We start from the raw sequence: 22,245 nt of genomic DNA, 5'->3' as shown, positions 1-22,245 counted from the left end.
TACTGTCATTTCTACCTCTCTTCTGATGTGCAGCATATCAGCTTCTAGATGTTCAGAGCAGTTTCTGCATGCAGATCTGGAGTAGGTTTGCTATCAGAAATCAATATTTTAAATGATGTTTTCACCAGAAGATTATTATCATTGTAAAATCAAAATATTTTGCAATTCTTGAAAGCTCAAAGAATATTCTGTGTATGAGCTGACAGGAAACCATAATCAAATTGTCAAGCAATTGCTCCTACTGTGGCAAAGTGAGAATGTTAGATTACATGTGTCAGCATGTGAAGATAAAGACTGCATAGTGAACAGCACATTGAAGCCTTGATCGGAGATGGGAAGTTTATCGCTGTACACTGTAACCTATTGTAGACAGTTCTGCTACCTCAGCAGTCCTCAGTTTGCATTAAAAACCTTTATGATCAATAAAATGCCTCAGTTTTGTCATTTGGAAAAGACATTTTAAATTTTCTACCAACTTTATTTTGTCAATTAAACTGAAGACTAATTGCTATTCCGAAGGGTTAAGTAATAAAAAATGTGGAATACTAATATACGTACACTAGTTGTTTACTGACTCTAATATCATTATCACTGCTGTAATCTCTTCAAACAGGTACCCAAATGCATGCTGCTGTGATTATTTGAGTAAGAAAAATGGCTCATTTATTCAACATATGCATTGGCTGCTAGTCTGGGTTTTTAGATGTTTAAAGATTTATGTTCAAATTATTTTTCTCCAGTTTTCCTGTCCTTTTACCTATTCTTCTGTAAACTCTTCAATCTTCCTGTTCTCTATGGCTGCTCTGCACAGTGGATGTTCACTGAAAACATCTCACCAAAGTGTTTGGTTCTGAGCTCGGGGGCTGTAACTCGAAACCTGCTGAGAACTTGAACTCTCATTAAATTCAGTCAGAATTAATGACTCATCACCTTGCAAGATCAGGCTCGTGGGGCATGTTTTCAAGCAGCCCAATTATTTCTGTAGCTCCTTCTCTTTTAGAGGTAGGATCAGAAAAGAGATTTGCAGGAGTGAAATTTAAAAGGTTTTTAACTCTGATAACCAGATTGTCATTCAGGCTGGTTATTTAAGTGCACGGCAGAACAGGCACTTAATGTCAGTTAAATAAATTCAATCATTTTAGAAAAGTGCAGTATTTATCCACTTAACTAGTACAGCCTTCTTTGTCTCACCCTGAAATAGCTTGCAATTCCCTAACAAATTTTGAAAGGAAAAAAAATAGTGATATGTGACGGGAAGAGGAAAATAAAGAGAATACAATCAGAATTAGGTCACCAATGGTAGATTAAACTGATATTGTACATTGATAAGGTGACTGACAAAGGGAATGCACTATATTTCATCATTTTGGTTAGCAGGAAAATATTTGGAAGGGTATTCTTTAAAAGTATATGGTGGAAAATATAATGGAGAATCACAAATACATGGGGACTGGAAACATCATGCATGTTTAATGTAATGTCAAGAAAAGAAAAAATGGATAAATTGTGATTCTTTAGGCTGTGATTTAGAAATAGGTTTCTAATCTTCCTGGAGTAAGGGCCTGGAGCATCCTTCCAGCAAGACTAGTAAGTGGGAAATGGAGCCACGTGGCTGCAGATGAAGGCAGAGAGGGGCAGAATCTTTCCTGCGACTTCCACGAGAAAGGGCAAAGCAGTCAGGCTTGGCTGTGCCTCCGCTTTCCTGTTAGCGGGTGCAGCAGGTGGACTGTCACCTTCACACCAAAAAGGAAGATAGGTTTACTTTTAAACTGGAAATTAGTCAGCTAGTGAGATAATCATATAACGAGCCAGGACTAGTCTGAGTGTCCAATGAGTCACTTCCAGTTGTTTAATCTTACACAGTTTATCCTAAAGAACACATTATTTCTCAAAACTATTATATGTCTGGTGAGTGCATTTTGTCACACTTTTAAGGGCAAAGTCTGTGCTTCTGTAATCGGTATAGCTCCTCTGCTGCATTAGAGTGATTCATTCGGAGAATGTGTGCGGTGGAGCAACTGGGTGTAGGCTTGTACGTTTTTTTAGTACCTACCAGGTGAACTGTCTAACTCTCTAGATTTGACTTCCTTTGCTGCTTATGGGGGTCGCGTGCATTTATAACTGAGTCCTATTCCCATGTGCTGGTTTTGGCTGGGATAGAGTTATTTTTTTCCATAGTAGCTGGTGTGGGGCTATGTTTTGGATTTGTGCTGGAAACAGTGCTGATAACACAGGGGTGTTTTAGTCACTGCTATGCAGTGCGTACAGAGTCAAGGCCTCTTCTACTTCTCAGCCCACCCCACCAGCGAGTAGGCTGGGAGTGCACAAGAAGCTGGGAGGGGACACGGTCGGGACAGCTGACCCCAACTGACCAAAGGGATATTCCATACCATATGATGTCATGCTCAGCATATAAAGCTGGGAGAGGAAGAAGAAGGAATGGGGGGATGTTCGGAGTGATGGCTTTTGTCTTCCCAAGTAACCGTTAGGTGTGATGGAGCCCTGCTTTCCTGGAGATGGCTGAACCCCTGCCTGCCGATGGGAGGTAGTGAATGAATTCCTTGTTCTGCTTTCCTCGCGCACACGGCTTTTGCTTTCCCTATTAAACTGTCTTTATCTCAACCCACGAGTTTTCTCATTTTTACTCTTCTGATTCTCTCCCCCACCCCACCGGGGGGGAGTGAGTGAGCAGCTGTGTGGTGCTTAGCTGCTGGCTGGGGTTAAGCCATGACACCCCATTAAAGCAATAGGAAGACTACAGATGAATGATAGTAACCTCTTGATCTAGAGAAAATAATCTTTTTCAGGGTCTTGAAGGCTTATCAAGAGGAACAGAAAGACTGAAGCTGTGACTGGTCCAAGATCTGAGTGCAGTGCTAGGAAAAAAAATCACTCCCACTCCAAGCTTAGTTCTTGTAACTGAGCGCTTCAGTGTCTCCCCTCTCCTTGATCCCTCTCCATGAAAACACTCTTTTCCTACAGTCAGCAGCAAGGTATATCTCCTCAATATAAGTGATTTGAGAACATTGTTGAAAAAGGTATGATTTCAACATGTAGAAAAATGATCATAGATGCACAGTATTCTAGAAGGAAAATTGAAGTTTTAAGTATGAAATGAAAGTTAAGAAAAACTTTTGGGCTGAAAGCTTGCTGTTGATTCAAGTCCAGTACACACTAGTGCTAGTGGTCTGAAAGTTTTGTTTGCTAGCCGTCTGCAGGTCTTTTCATTTGTCAATTAGTATTCATTGTCAATCACTGTCTCCTCATCCCAAAGGCTTATCAATTCTATTCCACTGAGCAAATTGCATCCCTTCAGTGAAAATTTGTTGATCATCTTAATTGACAACTAAGAAGCTGATCACTTTTGTGTGTCACCTGTGCCTAAGCAATGAATCCCCACTGGCTACTTCCTTTCTGCTGCCACAACAGGAGCTGCAAATGGGTAGGAATTAAGTAATAATTACTGTTGCTTTAACTCTTGGGTTGAAAGTGCTTACTTGTGGTTTATTTTTGCCAGCTCTCCAAACTGCTTAGCTAAAAAGGCATTTAAAATGTTTGTTGTATTACTGGGAAGGATAGGCTGCCAAGGGCTATTATGATGATAAAATAAATGACAGTGGCTGTACTTTGCCAACAGAATATTGGACCATAACCTTTTCCTTCAGCAGTTTCCACAATTGTTATCTAAATGGAAGATGGGGAGAGTGTTGGGGTGAAATGCCTTAGATTCAGCATTCTCCTTTGACTGGCTCTCCTCCTTCCTTAGAGGACCTTAAGAACACATATTCCTGAAATGAATCTTACACAGGACCCTCCTTCATCTCCCCACCTCCTTCAATTTCTTTGGTAAGGAACAGAATTTTAGCATTAGAAGAAAGTCTTTGTAGTATCATTCAAGGAGGAGTCTTTGTTGTCATACATCTTAATAATTTATCATGTTCTTGATAAGAATTCTAAAAGATCAGTAGATAGTGTAAACAGGCTCAGGGAGGCAGCCCTTTGATGCCGATGTTGTTAATTTTGCAGCAACTGAATTGGTCTTCTGTCAGTATGACTTAAGACGCATAATTGCAAGATCATCATTTTGGGGAAGTTACTACTGCCAAATATTTTACAAAATAACTGTGTATTAATTAAGCAGTTTAAAACAGAAACTACACCTTTTCTTAGTAACACAGAAGGGAGGAAAAACCTGTAGTGTGGAGACCTTAAAACATTTATAAATGAGAAGAATGAGTTGCAATCTCTTCTAAAATTAGAAAGAGTTTTTTTGGAATATAACCAAGCCATTAGATATGGGCGGACTAGTTCACATAAAAATAGAATTAAACTGAACCTACAGTTAATAGTCAAAAATACTGAAGGCTTGAGAAACTGATAATCATTTTTGCATATTTCAGTGTCTCCTAGAAAGCATGGAAATGTGTCATAAATAAGGTAATTCTGGAGAGGGAAATGGTTTAGTGACCTAAGCTTAGGGAAAGACATTTGGGAGTCTCTATGACATTAATCTTTTTGTGGTCTTAAGTGCTTTTTGTCCTCTCTTTTTGCTTCTGCTTCTGAGTTTGGATACTCAGTTGTGTGTATGTTTGGGTTTTTGGGGGGGTTTGTTTGTCTGTGTGGTTTTTGTTTTGTTTGGGAGCCCCCTCCCCCCCCCCCCCCCGACTCTTTGCAGAGAGCTTTCTGTATGCAATGTGCTTTTTTCATGATCTTGTCTGCTGTAGTGTTTACAAACAGCTGTGGTAGGGAACTGTGTGGAAGAACAGCATCCCCGCATCAGCTCCTGGAGAAAGAAATGCCTGCATTTGCTTGTGAACCCGGCTGCCTTTGGGAATGGTGCACTTTTTAATGCTCTTTGTCAGTGGTAAAAAGAAGGTGGTGGTTCTTAATTCCCTCTGGTACACTCCTTACCAGAAGTGACAGCAGTACTGAGTGATCTGTGAAAATGGAGAGCACAAAATCTATGACTTCTACCAAGTTTGTGCTCAACTGCAATGAGACCAGCAAAAATGGCTGCTGGATGTTAACTGGTGTCTACTTCTACCGTACTGGCATACTCCTCTTAGTTACTACAGTTTTCTTGCTACTCACTAAAAATCCATTTGGGAGAGAGCAGACAATTGTAGCTGGAGAGATAAAACTACAGAATTACATTACAGAATATCTCAAGGAATTTGAGGGAATGAAACCAAAATGCCCAGGATCAGCCCTTTGAGAAGTTTAACACTTTTGGAGGGGAGATAGCCCAAAAGAGACTTGATTTATTCCTATCAGAGAAGGCTAGATGTTAGGTTCTGTTGAAGAGGCAGCGGTAGAAGTCAGGAATCACTTTGTAAAAATGAATGGCATTACAGAAGTATAACTAACAAAATCTAACTTTGTGGCAGTGGTGACTTGAGTTGTGTTTGTGGAGTTATGTTTACTCTTAAAACGAACAATACATGTTCAAGTATTTGCCTCATTATTTCCCTGAACAGGCTCTGCTTCTACCTGTAGGTAGATATCTAGGTACAGCCAGGTGTGTCTGTTGATCAATTTTGACTAGACCCCCCTACTCAGACCAGCTTACTGCCCAAAGGCAGGAGAAGCCTGGCCCATAAATCTGGTTCTCTGGGCCTTTGTAATCCAAGTCCCTGTTCCAAGAGCACTGATTGCCTGCTAACATTTCTGGTACGAGGACAGCGGTAAAGACAGCTATTACAGAGGAAATGGAACCAAGCACAGCTAAGCAAAAAGCTAATTAAAAATGAAATGGATGAGGAGCCTGGAAGTTGTAATGGTTCTGGAAAACATTTTGGTCCTAGAACAAAGGGTATCTTCTGAAAGGTTTTCTTAAAAACATTGTCAACATAAGTTCCTTCTGTTCTGTAGTGATCTCTTTCTGTTTTGGGTATCTGTCACAAAACTGCTGGTCACTGTGTAATTGTTGCTGTCTCATCTTGTCCGTCTGGATGTTTTCTCTTCTTCAAAGTGATTTTATTTGTTTCAGTAACATAGCTGTCCTGTGGATCTCCTTTGTTGCATTCTCTAAGAACTCTTCCCCAGTGCTGAACCAGGGTTGAAGCTATCCATTATGAATCAAACACAATGTAGCTTCATAAACAACATTATCGAAGAGGCACATTGCATGATTTCAGGTATCCACTTTACTAACATGTGACTATTCTCAAGAGTAATAAGGGCTGCATTTGATTCTCGATACCACAGCAAACAATTCAAGGGCCAGGGTCTAGACTCAGTTGTGCTAGGATAAATGTAGTGGAGCACTACAGAAGTCAGTTGTTGTTAGGGCTTTGTATGGGGGAACTGAGATCAAAATATTTTTCTCTGTATCATGAATAGGGCTCTCCCAGGCCCGATACATAGATTATATTTACTAAGCACTTACCTTGCCACCAAATAGAAGAAATAAGTATGTAATAACCTTACAGAAACGAAAGTGGGATTTAGTAATTTTTTAAGATATTCATACTTTGTGTCAATTTCCAGTTGTTTGTTTGTCCTTTTTCTATAACACTATTGCTTGCAGCTTCCCATTTTATTTGGGGAAAAAAAAAAGATGAAAAAGAGGCGTAATATCTTTTAGCATTTTTATAGTAACAATTATGGTAATTTTAGAAAATTGTCATGCCAGTCAGTGTGTTAAGATAACTTGAAAACATTACAACAAGATGAAAAAAAAAAAAATCTTTTATGCTGATCATGCCTGATTTACCAGCAGTGGAAGCCTGGGTTTTCATTATTGTTAGTGTAACAAGCGGCTTGTTACACCCGCCTCACTACTTCCCAAATAAAACAACAGGCTCTTTGAAAGAAGATCGAGAAACTTAAAACAGGGAATATAGCCCAGTATAACTCCTGGTTTTGGGACACTCCTGACTGAGCCCCCACTGCTGAGACCAGAGCCTGACCTGTCTTGAGCTGCACAGCAATGCACTGCGTTATTTTATTGAAGAGGAGTGAAGACAAAGAGATTAAGGATATTTTGTCAAAAATCATGCAGAAATCTGTGCCAGAGTTTGAAATATGTTTTTTGTCCTTTGAGAACATGGGATATGTTGTGATGCTGCTGAGGCATGCTTCTGGCATGCACTCTGGGTGAGGCGGTGTCCCCTGCCATTTTGTGCCCTGCTCCTTCTGCCTTCCCAGGGCCTGGCCCTCCTCTCCTTTCCCTCCTGTCTCAGTGTGGGCAGGAAGATGTGGTTCCCTTGAGCTGAGAAGAAGAAAATGTCACTTTTTCACCTTCAGTGTTTTAGTGACTTTAATGAGCACAGCAGGTGTAGGAGAAGGGCTGGAGCTGGCTGAGGGCGAGAGGTTGCTGTGGGATCGCTCTGGGATGTTGAGGTGGCACATAGGGCCCTGCCCTCAGCCAGGAGTTTTACCAAGGAAGAGCGAGGCCCTCCCTCATCCCAGCCCAGGAAACAAGGAGACATCATCACCACAGAAGCTGCTGAATCACAAAGGCTGATCAGTTCAGATGTGCTTTCAGCCCGGGTAACTTCCCTTGAGGGCGGTTTGTGGAGCCACCTCTGCCTTGCCCCCATTTTCCAGAAGGGTGTGATGGGGGCGACCATGCAGCAGGGAGAGCAGAAGGGGGCTGTTGGCCAAGAAGTCCAGATAAGGGCTTTGGGAATTCTCAGGGGATGTCCCCAGGGAAGTGAGCTGTTCCTGAGCCAAAGCTTCCTTACTGACGTAAGGACTAACTGCTCCTCCCTTGTGAATGCCTGCCTCTGGGTTGATGCCAGTGTCTTTGCGCCTGTAGGATTTAATCTAGTCAACAGGCTCAAGCTCCCAACCCGTGGCTGTCTCTTGCCCATCCCATTTAGCAGGCTGAACACAGAAGCCCTTGGAGGAGCCTGGCACCTGGGGCGCCGTCCGCCCATGAGGGAGCAGATGCATGAGCTGGGGGAGTGCGTGTCCGCAGGAGCCTTTTCACACCTACACAGGGAGCAACGGGGAAGGAGAAACAGGAGCAGCCTGTTGAAAAGTTAAAGCATCCCTAACAGGAGAGTGGGAGTGAATACTGTTTAATCTCTGAGTTTTACCACTTCCTCAGGAGAGATGAGTGGAGGAGTGAGGAAAGTACATGATGACATACCCTGTAACATGGCAGAGAAATGTACTCTGTTTTTTTGCTGCAACATTGGAGGAACACCAGTTATTGACTTGCACTCCATTGTAGCCAGGTACTGTACAAACAGAGCAAAACCCCTGTAAACAACTTGGGATGGGGGCTGCCTTTGTAATCTGGGGAGTACAGACCCCTTCTTTTGTGCTCAGACAAGCTGGTTTTCCTGCAAGTCAAACAATGTTTCCATAAAAATCAGAAACAGGTGCCTGTTTCAAATGTTCTGCAAGTAGTACCTGGCTTGCCCTTGCTTGTTCTTTCTAAATGTGTGCACCACGTGTGTGCCCGGGGGGCTCAGCATCTTTTTCCCATTGGGCTTATCTGAGGTTTCTATGGGTTTACAGCAAATAACTGAGCAAAGCATTCTCTGAGAATAAGAGAGATTTTTATAACTTGTTACAGATACCTAGATTTATGCATAGTTATTCAGAAAAGTGAAGATTCTTGATGCAGAAAACATTAGTATACACTGTTTGTTCTCATAATACAGTGACAGCAATTCATTGCTGCCTTTCCCATAGCTTCTGGTACAAAGAAGAGATGAATGTGTAGGGTCCATTTCACCTAATCTTTGCTCTGAATGCCATTTTGGGTGTGTCTACACTATAAAGAATAATGCAATGTACAATTCCCTGTGCCGTTTGAAGTGTAGAGAGCCATCTACACTGGGCAGGGCATCACCATATAGAAATGTTTCTTCATGCCTCGAAAGTGATGTGTTCCCCTTAGTACTGTGCAACTGGTAGCTTCCAGTTTTGGTAATGATGTAATTGTTGTCTGAGTTGTTCCCTGCTGTGTGGTGTTGATTTGTCCCACGGGGCTTCCATGAAAGACTTCTGTTGGGGATTTTGTGAAGATCCAACAAAGGTGTTTGAGTTGGTGTGGATAGTGCTTATGAGCTTAGAGAGCAGAACACCCATACTGCATTAGCAGTTACGGTACATGTTTCCTAGTGGAGTTTGGTAACTGTTAACTGCTTCTTTGACAGCCCATTTGCTATATATGAGGGCTTTGGTGGATACCATTTCACAGTACCTATTAGGAAGTGACCTGAAAAAATATCAGCTCTTGAAAGATCTTTATATTTAGCAGCTGGAAATACCTACTTGATAAGGCGCTCATTGTCTCATTGGCTAATCAGGAATTTTAGTGTCTTCCACTTCCACTATTATTTTTTTTGCACCTCCAAGGAGAAAACATAACTTTATGTAGTTGAAAACATCATATCTTTTACTATCTGGAAACTTCTGAAGGCTGAGAGAGTTGGGGTTGTTCAGCCTGGAGAAGAGAAGACTCCGGGGAGACCTTATTGCAGACTTTCAGTACTTAAAGGGGCTTATAAGAAAGACAGGGACAGACTTTTTAGCAGGGCCTGATGCGACAGGACAAGGGGGAATGGTTTTAAACTACAAGAGGGTAGATTTAGACTAGATATAAGGAAGAAAGTTTTTACAACGAGGGTGGTGAAATGCTGGAACAGGTTGCCCAGAGAGGTGGTAGATGCCCCATCCCTGGAAACATTCAAAGTTAGGTTGGACGTGGCTCTGAGCAACCTGATCTGGTTGAAGATGTCCCTGCCCACAGCAGAGGGGTTGGACCAGATGACCTTTAAAAGGTCCCTTCCAACCCAAACTATTCTATGACTCTATGATCCTGATGCTGAAGGATAAAAGTGTATGAACTATATTACCTTAAGAGGTATTGGTATATCTATATTTCAAAGTCTCTTTTTAGGTCTTGAAACTTTTCAGGGAACACATACAAAGCACAAAATAAGCATTACAGTCCATTCTTTCTCCCACACCGTATGTAGAAGTTTCCTTAGCATCAGTACAGATGTGTCTGCACTTGCTCCTCAGGATACAGTAGATCTGTCAACACAGTAATTTTCAAACCAAGGTCAGTGCAGTCTGCTCCCCTGCAAGTGGAGGTGGATAAGGGCTGTTTATGCTGTGAGTCAAGTGGAAGCCATGCATTTGTGCTACCTGAGACCACATTACCTTCTTACCTCAGATCTGATGCTGCACTGACTGCAGCCCCTTCCCCCCGCCAGCTTCTGCTCATTTTAGAGTGCAGGCAGAGTGAGTACATCATGAGATGCGGAAAATATTTGTATAGAGTCACTGCTATACAAGTGACACAGATTTGGAATGACCTGGAAGGTAGAAGAAAACACTCTGTCTTAGCTGGGATGCTCAGCTGAGATAATGTTGCTTTGGTTCTCTTTCCCTTGCTTGAACAGTGGTGAAATTTTGGGCAAGATGTTGTACCTCCTTATTTCCATTTAATCTTTTAAGGGCCCTGTCACAACAGGCTAACTCTTTCAAGGAATAATCTGCCTCTTGGTGACCAAACAGTGACTGTGCCTTAGGTGCCTCAGCCTTTGTCCTGCCACAGCCCCCCATGCACTGCTGCAGCCTGCCTTGTCTCTGCAGCTCTGCGACCTCTCCCTGAGCTGCTGCAGCAGTGTTTGCCCCTTGTTCTTGTGCTGCCTTTCTCCTAGCTGTGCACTTGCAACCCCCATACTGACAGTTCTCATGGGAAGCAATCACTATCAGCAAGAGACTTGTCTCTCCTTGCCCACGCCCCCACCCCCCCCTTTTCCTGACAGTTGGCTGTAGCTCTTGGTTTACAGCAGTGACCCAATGATACACATGTGCAAAGATTACAAACTAGCTGTTGTGCAGCACCTGCCCCTGATTAACGTGTGCTCCAGTCAGTGCAAGCAGCATCATAAGCAGAAGAAATCTGTTGGGAGTTTGATCAGGTGCTGATGAAAGCAAGAGAGTTACTGTGGGACATGTATTGGGAGGTAGGCAACCTGCTGCACTGGCAAGGATGCCCAGGGTAGGATGCTCATCTCCCCCCATCTGGCCACTGGAGAGGGATTCAATTTCCCTTTTCTCTTTGTCCTTTTGTTGTACTTTTTTCACCAAAGTAACTTTAATGATTAGAGTCAATGTATGCCATTAGCTATGGACCCTACTAGTAAATCTTTGTGTGTGTGAGCCTGTCTCAATATCCTTTGTGCGACAATCAGCATGTTAGGACCCAGTATCCGTTGGAGTCTTTGGTTGTGGTAGTAATGCAGTAACACAATAGCATAGACCTCATTTGTAAAGGCTGTCAGGTGTTACTGTAGTGCCACGTAACCTCTTCTAGAAGGATGGGAGACCTGAGGATTTTGCAAATAAACCGAAGAGGAAAAACTACAAGTTGTATTCATTTATAGTTAGGATGCTTGGCCAGTACACACTTCAGATAGAGCAATAAGCTTTCAGCTTCCATGTAACTATGCACAGCAGGTCACCCAGTTGGTCTGTCTGGATTTAGATGAGAAAGGAGATTCTTGTCAGTAATCCAAAGAATGCTCTATGGACCAGATTTTTAAAAGAAAAGTCATTATCCACAATATGAGCCAGGCTTTCTTCAAAAACTCATCCCCAGTTTAGGCACCAAAACAAAGTGACCGTATTCAACCAAAGAGCTCAGTGGTGTGTATGTGCAGAGTCCTGATCTCTGTGGCGCTGCCAGGGCAACACGGGGGGAGCTGCTTCTGTGGATCTAGCAATCATGAAAGTGTCTAAATATGACCTTGGCATATTGAAAATCTGTTCACAACTGAGGGTGCTGAGCTCTTGAAAATAACCCCCCGGGCTCTTATGAAAGCCTGGTCCTGCATCTGTTCGATCTGGAAGTGCTGGGAGTGAGCTCTTGCTATGCAGATTTGCATTCCTTGTTGAATTCATTTAGAATTGGTTATCACATTTTGTAATTATGCTGTGCATGTTGTTATAAACAGAAATACATTTGGGGGAGTAAAAAAATTATTATTAATCTGTTAACACACTATTACAAATCTCTTTGGTGTATTTCGCATCATTCTCTGTTTTGTTTGAAGCATGTATTTTTCTCACAGCAAATAATAGTTTAGTTGATTAAATGTTGGGAGAAACTTTGCTCCCTGTCAGTGGAACAGTTTTCACTAAGACAGTGGCTGTTCTACACTTTTCACTTTGTCTAATTTCAGAGAAGTAAGTTGTAGAAATAATTAGTTAGAAATAGATTGCACTGAGAGCATTTTTAATTCCCCCCCTCCTAGTCCTTGGCTATATTTCCTGGTGATGTTGATAAAAGACCTCTGCTCAAAACTCCCTTTCAGGTTCAACAGGTTGGGAGGTCACTGCAGGGCCCAGGGGTTATCTGTGGCAGACCATGGTCTGCTTTTACCCAATTTATTATATTTAACTTAGTTTGTTACTTCCTTTGTAACAACGCAAAGATTCTAGATATCGTAAGGAGTTCCTAAGAGCACAAGCCTGCACTGGGGAAAATGCAGGCGAGCTAATAGCTTAGCTGATGTCATGCACAAAAGTCACTGGTACAATCGAAAACGAGGATGAGACTTGCAATCAATTATTTCTTCAACGTTTTCCAGAATGAAAGCCCACTTATGCAGACAGTGGGTTTGTGCCATGAATACAGACAGTAAAACACTCAGTGATCCTCTGACTGAAAGAGTTCAACCCATATATGGAACTGTGCTTATTATTAATGATACACTTTACCCATTGTTATAAATAATTTGTGGTTTTGCTAAAACGGTGCTTTGACTCGTTGCAAACCATAACGCACTTTTGGTACGTACTTTCAAGACTTCAGATGTGATCTTTCAAAACTTTTATTTTTATTCTGTAGATTCTTATAATTGTGTTGATAAACAATTTAATATAAACTGTCACATACAGCTTATACGGTGTGCATTACTTCTCAGTTTCTATTGCATTGTTGAATAATTTGCCTGAATAGCCAGTAGAGTAATCAAGCAGAACGTTCTGCTATGCTATCCCCCGATTTGCAGCAAGATAAACACTGGGAGTCAGATTCTCTTCTGGCACAGCCTTGACCTCGTTGTATTTATAGTAATGGAAATATCATCCTCTCTATGCAGAAATACATTAAAATGATCACATTTTTTATCTGTGGATATTCATTAACCTAAGAGAATATCCTAAACTTGTCCTGTGGTGAACCTTTTAATACCTGGAGAAGCAGAAGGAGCATTGAGAGAGCGACATCTGTCTGAATAATTACTCGTTCCTCTTGATGCCTGGGGTTCAAAGATTAGGTCACCCAGCTTAACCAGTGATAACCTGCCATCCATTAAATCCAAAGGCTTTTTCTTTTTGAGACCATCTTCTCTCATAACCTCTATCTTTGTATAATAGACACCGCTCATCTCTATTAACTTCTGTTCCTCCCATGTTTGAAAGTTATGTATAGTCTTTCCTGTTTTGTTAATTGGTTTTGTTGTAGAGAATAGAAATAATGTTGCTCCCCATTTCTTTGATAGTTTTCTCTCTCTTTGATAGTTCCTTATCAAAGAGGGAAGACTGGCAGCGGAATAACTGCATGGTCTCATCTCTCTCTTTACATAAGAATGTGCAGTAAAAGGTGGGTTACTTAGCAGCATACCTGGTCTTGCCTGGCACCTGGAGAGGGCTTTTTCTCTCAAACTCAGGCCCTTTACAAACACTGGTCAGTGTCATTAATTGTATTTTACACGCAGGAATATGAGACATAGAGGTTAGTTAAGACTTTTTAAAAAAGTAACTTCTGATATTTGGATGCCTCAGTTTTGCTGTAAGTGATTAAAAAATTACCTCTTCCAGCAAATCCCATGGAGTTTTATGCTCTTGCCTGCATCTTCTGCATTTCTAAGTCTTGGACTAATCTTTCTAAGAAAATCACTATTTGAAAGGTTGTTTTTTTTTTATAGGCTGTTATTACTGGGTAGTACTTGCAAAAATCCCGTTTTTGTAGAAGAAGGATAGGGAGAGACTTTACCTTAGTTTTCAGGCAGTAAAAAGTGAAGAACAAAAAATAAAAACAATAGTTTGGGTTTGGTGTTACAAAACGAGAGTGTCACATCATATTGTGGGTTTAATGTTGACATAACCCAGGGGCACTTGTAGAAGGCCATGAAACTCCTGCAGTGCAATGTGGATTCAGGCTTTTACTGACCTAGCACAGAATAATTAATAAGTCCATGTGGTGTCATTTCAAAAAGAGAAAACAAGAAGTGAAGGAAACCAAAATACCAATCAAAACAGAAACAAAAGTATTTTTGACAGGCAAGAAACAAACCCATGATTTCACTCATAATCAGCCTTGGAAATGAGAGGTTCTAATCCCAAGGGTTGCCTTGCTTGTTACGGTGTTTGATTTCAAATGCACAACATAAGTTTTCTCTGCCACAAATGATTTTGACATCTGCCGTCAAAAGGTTACTATAATACTTTATCATTCTTTGTGCAGTAATTCTGGGCATCTTTTCAAAGGATACCACCACGGAAACTTCTTTTTTTTTTTTTTACTCTTGCATTCCATAGCGTTCCCAATCTTTTTTTTCTAAGTGGTCACAATTAGTTTGGAAAAACATCTGCTATGACTTTTAGAGCACGTTTTGTTAGACTTGTAGCATTATTATATTACTTTAGTTGGCTAAAAATAAAATAGCCATTGCTATTACTACAAAAATATCTTGCAACAAATTCAGTTTCAATTTAACAATTTCAGATAACACTGAGAAATGATTGGGGCAAGTGTGTCCTCATTTGCTTTCACTGTTGGCAAAAAAGGAGAGGGAAAAAAAATGCTATCTGCAGTTATTCCCTTCCTGGGGAGCAGGTTTGAGGGATGAGGAGTTCTATGAACACCTGCAGCAACAGTCAGTGTTCCTCATATACTCGAAGTTAGCAGCTACACGAAGTGCTTTTGCATAGGAGACACATTCTCCAGTGAACTAGGCAAGAACTATAGATATCCTCAAATAATGATAGATAGGGTGTAGCTCCACAAGTGATTTACTGTGCAACATATATTGTTTATAGATATGAATCCTTGTCACATCTACACATGCAGTTCTGTGCATGCTGATGAGTACCGAGTGGCTTGTGAAATGGTGTCTCTCAAACTGGTTCCTCAAGAGCTCTGGCATCATGAAGGCTCTTGAACTTTTGTCTTTCATTTAGGCACTCCCTGTTGGAGATGTGACTGTATGGATATAACAACTCATTTGTAGAAAATGTTTATAAATGTATATTCACTATTTTCCTATAGTTATTTCAGGAACCTGGGCTGACTAGTTCACCTGTAGTCTATTAAGTAAAGAAAATTTTTTTTTTTAAATAGTCAAGATATAGATTTAGAAACTTTATAACACCACTTTAAAATAGGTGAAATAGATCCTATGGGTGTGTTCATAGTGTTAAACAGCATTTAACAAGGCATCTTCTATTAAAATCATAGGTTTCTGTCTGGGAAAAAAAAGAGCAGCAAGAGTGTAATGGAAAACAAAATAAATCAAACAAACGTAAACTGAATCTTAGCTGTGAATCTGGCCTTAAGCAATTTGGCACCAGTTTGCACCCTTGGAGAGCAGCTGCATTGCAGAAGAGCTGCTCTCTGATGGGAGGGTGGCTTTACAAGCCTGTTCAAGGCTCTACTGCAGCACTCTGCCAAATGAGTTTCTTCTGCCCAGGGACAGGTGCTGAATCATGTCTCTCTTGGTCAAACAGGAGCCATCTGCTTCTGTACCAGCACTGTCCTTTCCTGGTGGAGATTTTGCCCTCTCCTCTGCGACGGAGAGGCTGCAGGATAATTGTGATTCTGGACCCAAGAAAAGGGATCAATGACTAGGCAGTGAATCTAATCCTGTGTTGTAAGTAACTTAAATTTTTCTGTTAGCACAGTTGTCACTCCTTTCACCAACTAGCTCAAATGAGAAGATGATTCTGGAGCTACTGGCATGATATCTAAACCTTTTGTGGAACAACTTATTTTTAACCAGCATCCCTGAGGTTGTATAAACTTATGAATTTGAGCAATAGCAGTGGGTTGGGAGCAACAGTTAAACAGGATGATAAAGTCAAACTTATAATCAAGGAGGAGAAATCCCACTTGCCTAGGGGTCTGGGTTGTTCCTACAGCTCCCCAAAAGGTTGAAACAGCTCATATTAATTTCTCAGTGGTAATGAAGTGCAGTAAGCCAGCAAAACATAGGTCCTGTGTGGCTTCATGTTTAGTGGCATTGTCTGAAACTGTCCTGCTTTAGTTCCTTCTTAAAGATCTAAATATGACTTGTACTCAGATACTTTTGTGACTGAAGTTTTAAACTGATGTTATAATTCTGCAGAAAAGGTGTTTTTGGGGAAGGTGGTTGACTGTGGCCTAAAATAAACGGCTGGTCCCAGACTCCCTGGAGCAGCTTGCTTTCCTTGGACAGAGCAGGATGGCAGCATACTAAGCTTCAAACACTGACAAATGTTTTTGAAGTGCTACTAGCTATATTAAAATTGCAAATGCTTACAGTAGCCCCATTTTAGCCACTTACCTGCAGTTTTCCTGTAGTCATTATTTGTTCCCATTATTTTCCTGTAGTTCAGCAATTCTCTGCCATGAAAATGGTACACAGAAATAATATTGACAAAAAAGGGGAGAATAGATTGAAAATATATATAGATGTAAACATCCCACTAGCTATTACCATAGAACATGCCAATTAATTAAACTCGTCTTCACTGATAACTGCTATACAATTACTTGAAAATATTGCAAAACAGTGACTCAATCTGCAACAAGCACTGAAGGACAAATGCGGAAAAACATTCTGGTACAGGAAAGTATATGTTTAATTTTAGGCATGTTTAAGCCTTCTCACTGAATGTCTTAGGACTTGCATAACCATTTAAATGCATTACTATATTACGACCTAAAGCTCTCCAGCTACCTGGAGATAAGAGTAAAAATAAGAAGTGCATTTAATAAGAGAAATATTTTAAAAGAATAAAAACAACAATAAAATGTTGGTGCTGGATATGTTCCTGGGATTAGTGAAAGGCCTTGCCCGTCCAGTCATTAATCCAGTAGAAATTCCATGAACCTTGGTTGTCACTCACCTCTTCTAGATGAAGAGTAAACCTGTGCTTCTTAATGGCATGTAGAGCTGTTAGACAACTCCTTTTGCCTTTTATAAGGACAGAGCTGTTCTTCCACTCCGGGAAACAACAGATTGGATCATTAGCTGTCTTAGACCAGCCTAAATTTTACATTTTGCCAGCCTGAACAAGGACTGATATCTGTCCTGGGCTGTTAATAATAAATAATTCTTCTATTTCTCAAAAAAATGCTATTCTTATTTACTGTAAAACAGTTTACTACATTTTATATATAAATGAAACTTGCGTTTGAAAAGCTATTAATTCTTACTGACAGTAGTGGGAAAAAAAGTAAGTTCATTTCTAGATGCTATGAAAATGTTTTGAAAAAGTTTTTAAAAATAAGCCTCATACCAGAATATTAACTTTCTATAAATATTTTTCCTTATGAAACATTCAATAGCAAGAAAATTCTGGCTGAAATCAGCACAAAAAAAATATTAGATTGTTGTCAACCAGAGCAGAGTGCCTGCCAGAAATATTTAAAGCAGATATTGATTGAGATACCATCTTACAGTCTTGGCAGTTAGATGACTTTTACGCTGAACAGGGAAAGCCAAAAGGCTAAATCCTCCGAAGAGGAGGGTGTTCAAAAACCTGCCTAGGCTCGTGATCCAAGAGCAGTCTCTTCAGAATACTTCTGAGTGAAATAGTCTATTATTGATTCAACAGGCTTTCATGCTTTCCTTGTCTTTAGTTTCCTCTGTTGTCCTTCAGTTCAGTCATTTGGGGCTTTTCAGGAAATCTCAGGGAGGAAGTATCTGATCTCTTGCTTTGCAATTTCTATTATTCCCAGCCAAAATACCTTGTTAAAGTGCTAAGAAGTTTGAGAACATGGAAGTAATTTAAGGATGAGGAGCATTAAAAGAATATTGTACATATATTGTGTATATATAGTGTGTGATTTTATTTATATATGTGGGGTTTTTTTTAATACATATATATCTCTATATATAAAACTGCAATATTATCACAAAGTTTAAAACACTGTCAAATGTGCTAACAAGGCTGAATGTCAATGAAATCAGAGAATTCTGAATGACGGAAGTGCATGGTTAAGGTCACTCCAGCCAACTTCTGTGCTGTTCTTGTTAGTGGGACTACAAACAGCCTTTTGTGTAGTTTAGGGGATTAACCTGAGAGGAGGAGCACTGGTAATGTAATGTACAAGAATACTGTCATCTTATAAAGAGTTCATAACAAGTTTGCCTAAAGAATAAAGGTAGATTTTCTGCTAAGGCAAGTCGGTCTCTTTCCTTTTGAAAGCAATGGGCTATGCCACTTGTGTTAGCTGAGTAATCCAAGTCAATTTTTATGAAGAAATACCAGATTAATATGGCTGCTGCTGCTGCCCCATGGCCAATGGAGTCTTAGGTGGGGTGATTTTTTCTTTTTTTTTGGGGGGGGGAAGACGGAGTGGAGGGTGTTTGGGTTTTCTTGGGGGTGTGTGTGGGTTTTTTTTGGGGGGGAGGGGCTTGTTTGGGGGGGACTTGTTTTGGGTTTTTTTAAGAGCAGTTCTATTCATTGAGGATTTTATTCACTGAGGTCAGTCAGATCTGTAGCTCTTGCTAAGCTTTTTAGGAACGTGTCATTTGATGTGTACAAACACCTTTTTTGGAATAGAGAAAAATGAGGCTAATCAATCATGGAAAGACTTTTTTTTTCTAATCCATGTGATTGATACTTACTTTTTCTGAAGGACTGTGGTACAAAATAGCGAGCATGGAATACACATGGAAAAACAGAAATGGAGAGGAGCGTTGGAGAAGTTTGGAAGAGAGGGGTGGGGAAGGAATGCAATCGAGTTTATAACAGTCTTTCTGGTTATGATCAGATTTGTTATCAATTCAGGCACTTAAGAGTGTACAATTTATATTTACTTCTTAGTGTTGGATAGGAGAGAAGATATCTTTTATTTGGTGTTCTAGAGCCACTCACTTCATTCTCAGCTTCTTTATGTTTCCATTGGAAGACTTTTATTTTAATACAGGTTTCTGGAGCAGATACATGTAACCTTTTAAATTTAAGTTTCAGCTTAAATTGACGCTACAAAACAAAGAACTTGAAGACTTGCATTAAAACTGGTTGGGTACACCTAAGCTTCCATCTGTAACAGCACATCTTTGCCCAGTGTAGGTTATTCTCTGAGCAGCTGAGGTCAAGGCACAAACGGTTTTACAAGGGCCTGGCTTGGAGCAACTCAGCCTAGGACTTTTCCAAGTTGCCAGTCCCATTCTCTCTAGATCTTGGTACTTTTTAGTCCCACCTCTTTTTATAGGACTACTCTTCTTCACAAAAGGCATGAAATATGTTGTAGTATTGTGAACACTTCTGGCTGTTTGTTAATGGCTGATGCTAAGCGGGCACACAGGACAGAATAGGAGCCTCTCTTTCCAGCCAACAGTTAACACTATGTCCCTTAGACGCTAAGTTTCTGACCCAGTGGGTGGCAAAAGTGCCAAATTGTCTAAAAACTATGACTCCATGAGGATAGGCTAGTTAATGAATTTTCTTTTTCTTACCATTTAAGTACAGATCTCTATACCGGGGTATAATTTATAGGATTATAAATCTATTTAATTTATAATAATCTTATCAATAGCTGGCCCTATCTGCTTGGCTCTAACATGCTTAACAATGTGGTCCATGGACAGAAGATCTTACAATGTAAGACAAATAATGTGCTTGGGTTCAATCCTTAGAGATAAAAGGCTCAGTAGATTTACTACAGCTGATCTTCCTTAAATTCCAGTCATTTACTAAATTCCTTAGAATTGAGACTTTGCATGCTGTATAGGAAACTCTTTGGAAAGACTTCCTGAATGTAATATAGCTAGTCAATTATATAAATTCATTTCTTTTTTGGTGATTTGCTACTGGCTTCTTATTGATCTCTGGTGAAAAAGTATTATGAAAAGAAATTTATGTGCCCATAAACTTGATGGCAATAGTGATAAACAGGATTTGCATGCAGGTATGGCTACTGCTTACATTCCAGCAGAAATATTATATTGCTTCACTCCAGATGATTAGAAGTGAGAAATAGTGCTCCACCTTTTAGATTCATAAATTTGGTGTGCGTGTGCATGCATGGAATATACTCATCACATGGTATATTAGAGATGTTTAGCTTTCATTCACATTTAGTGGCCGTAATGCGTATCTTGAGTAGACCAGGCCTGGCAGTTCCGATTCATGCTACTAAACCACTTTCCATACAGAAAGTGCACCCCTGTTTGTCAGACTTCTCATATCCATTCTGCTGGGGCAATATCTCTAGTGGGCTGCATCCTTTCTCAGTTTTTCAAAGGTGGACAGCTGGTTCATACCTGTATAGTTTATTCTGGAGTTGGAGGTACCATTAATTGAGTTTTTGATTGAGGCTATTACCTCTAAGTATTTGGGTTGGTACTGCTGACAAATAGGGATTAGTTGTTGGACATGAATGTAGGAGTTCATGGTACTTTGAGAGCTCCCCACAAGTGTGGAGGACAGGAGATAGTCAGGCCTTTCTGCAGAAACCTCTGGTCTATAGGGCTCCAAATACAACATGGTGTCAGCAGGGGCTACTATTTGTTGAGTTTCATGGTTTAAAGTAGAAGTATAAAAATTGTGACTTACAATAACCTTGTGATCCATCCTCAAGGTGTTAATCAACCTCACAGTACATAAAACAGTCAATTTTATCTGTTCATCAATCTCCCAAAAATGATGGGAAAAACAACATCATAGTAAGACAGCCCAACATAATAATTAATATGCAGTATTAAATCTCTCATAAGCGGACAGTAAGGAAAAGAAAGCTCAGTCATTACATTGGATTTAATTTGCTGAGGGAAACAGCCTTCACACCTGAGCCACAGTCACAGCTTGGTTTTCTCTCAATTAAATCCATGCTTGTCTAAATCAATGAGGGTTTGGAGGACAACATCAGGGCACATGCTAATGAAATTCCCTGCAGTACAAGGGCATTACACAGAAACTATTACAAGGCAGAGACCACATAATCTGTATTTAAAAGTCTCTCTAAAGCAATGAATGTAAGAGCTTGGTGAACATTAGATGTAGACCATGCTATTAATAATCAGAGTTTTTTTGTCAAAGTAAAAGTTCTAAAACTATAGAGTTACATTTGTGACATGTTTAAGGACTGAAAAATCGGGAATGTTTAAGAATATTTACTCATAAAATATAGGTATTTTCAAGTTATAGCATTAAAATAGAGATTTTCTGTATGATATTGCCACTCAAGAATACTTATCACAAGATATATATTTTTACATCTACCCTTTCGAAATCTAATATAATAACAAAAAGTCGCTGCTTACTTCTACGCAGATCCATTTTGAATTCTTCCCTTCATACACTATGTTGTTGGTCAAATCAAAGTATAGCACTATAAACTACTGCAATACTGCTCTACTAATTAGGTTTTCTTGCCAGACTGTTAGAATTTCTGGCACTATCACATAACTCCCAGAGAATCTCTAAGTTGGGGCTTCCAGAAAGTCGCTGGTAGTTACTATTATTGATTGCTTATCTTTTACTGAAAATCATGACTTGGAAGGATGGTGAGCAATTGCATTCAAAAATACTTTGAGGTATGCCTATGCAATCGCAGAATGTTCTTCAATTTTTTTTCTCAACTATGGCAAAAAAGTTTTTGGGAACTTTTTCAAGGCTCTTCATCTGTATACACTTATAAACAAGTACCCCTATTAAATAGTTCTCCATCAAATGTGTATACATTTGCGCATTCCTTTCATGAATCTTCCTTCAATGAATAGAATTTGAACTGTTTCCAGTCATTCCTAACTAATCAATTTCTCCTATGCTATAGTGCATTATTTGTCTTCTGTATGTAGCTCTAACCTTAAGAGAACTTCATAAAAGAAATATTCAGTAGCTTAAGAAGTTTGTTAAAGCTAATGGGAATGCTTTCATGTGCCTCCAGAAATATTAGTTCTGAGATTTTTAATTTTTTTTTTTGGAGCCAAAGTCATGAATCTTGAAATTTGGCATGGGGAGAGAAATATAACATTACAAATTCACAACTCTAGGAATTCCATCCTAATTCTGACTGGCTTTACACCAGCTTCACTCCAAGTAGTTCATTTC

The sequence above is a fragment of the Calonectris borealis genome, chromosome 8 (assembly GCF_964195595.1).
Source record: "Calonectris borealis chromosome 8, bCalBor7.hap1.2, whole genome shotgun sequence".
Classification (NCBI taxonomy): domain Eukaryota; kingdom Metazoa; phylum Chordata; class Aves; order Procellariiformes; family Procellariidae; genus Calonectris; species Calonectris borealis.
This window is presented reverse-complemented; position numbering follows the sequence as displayed.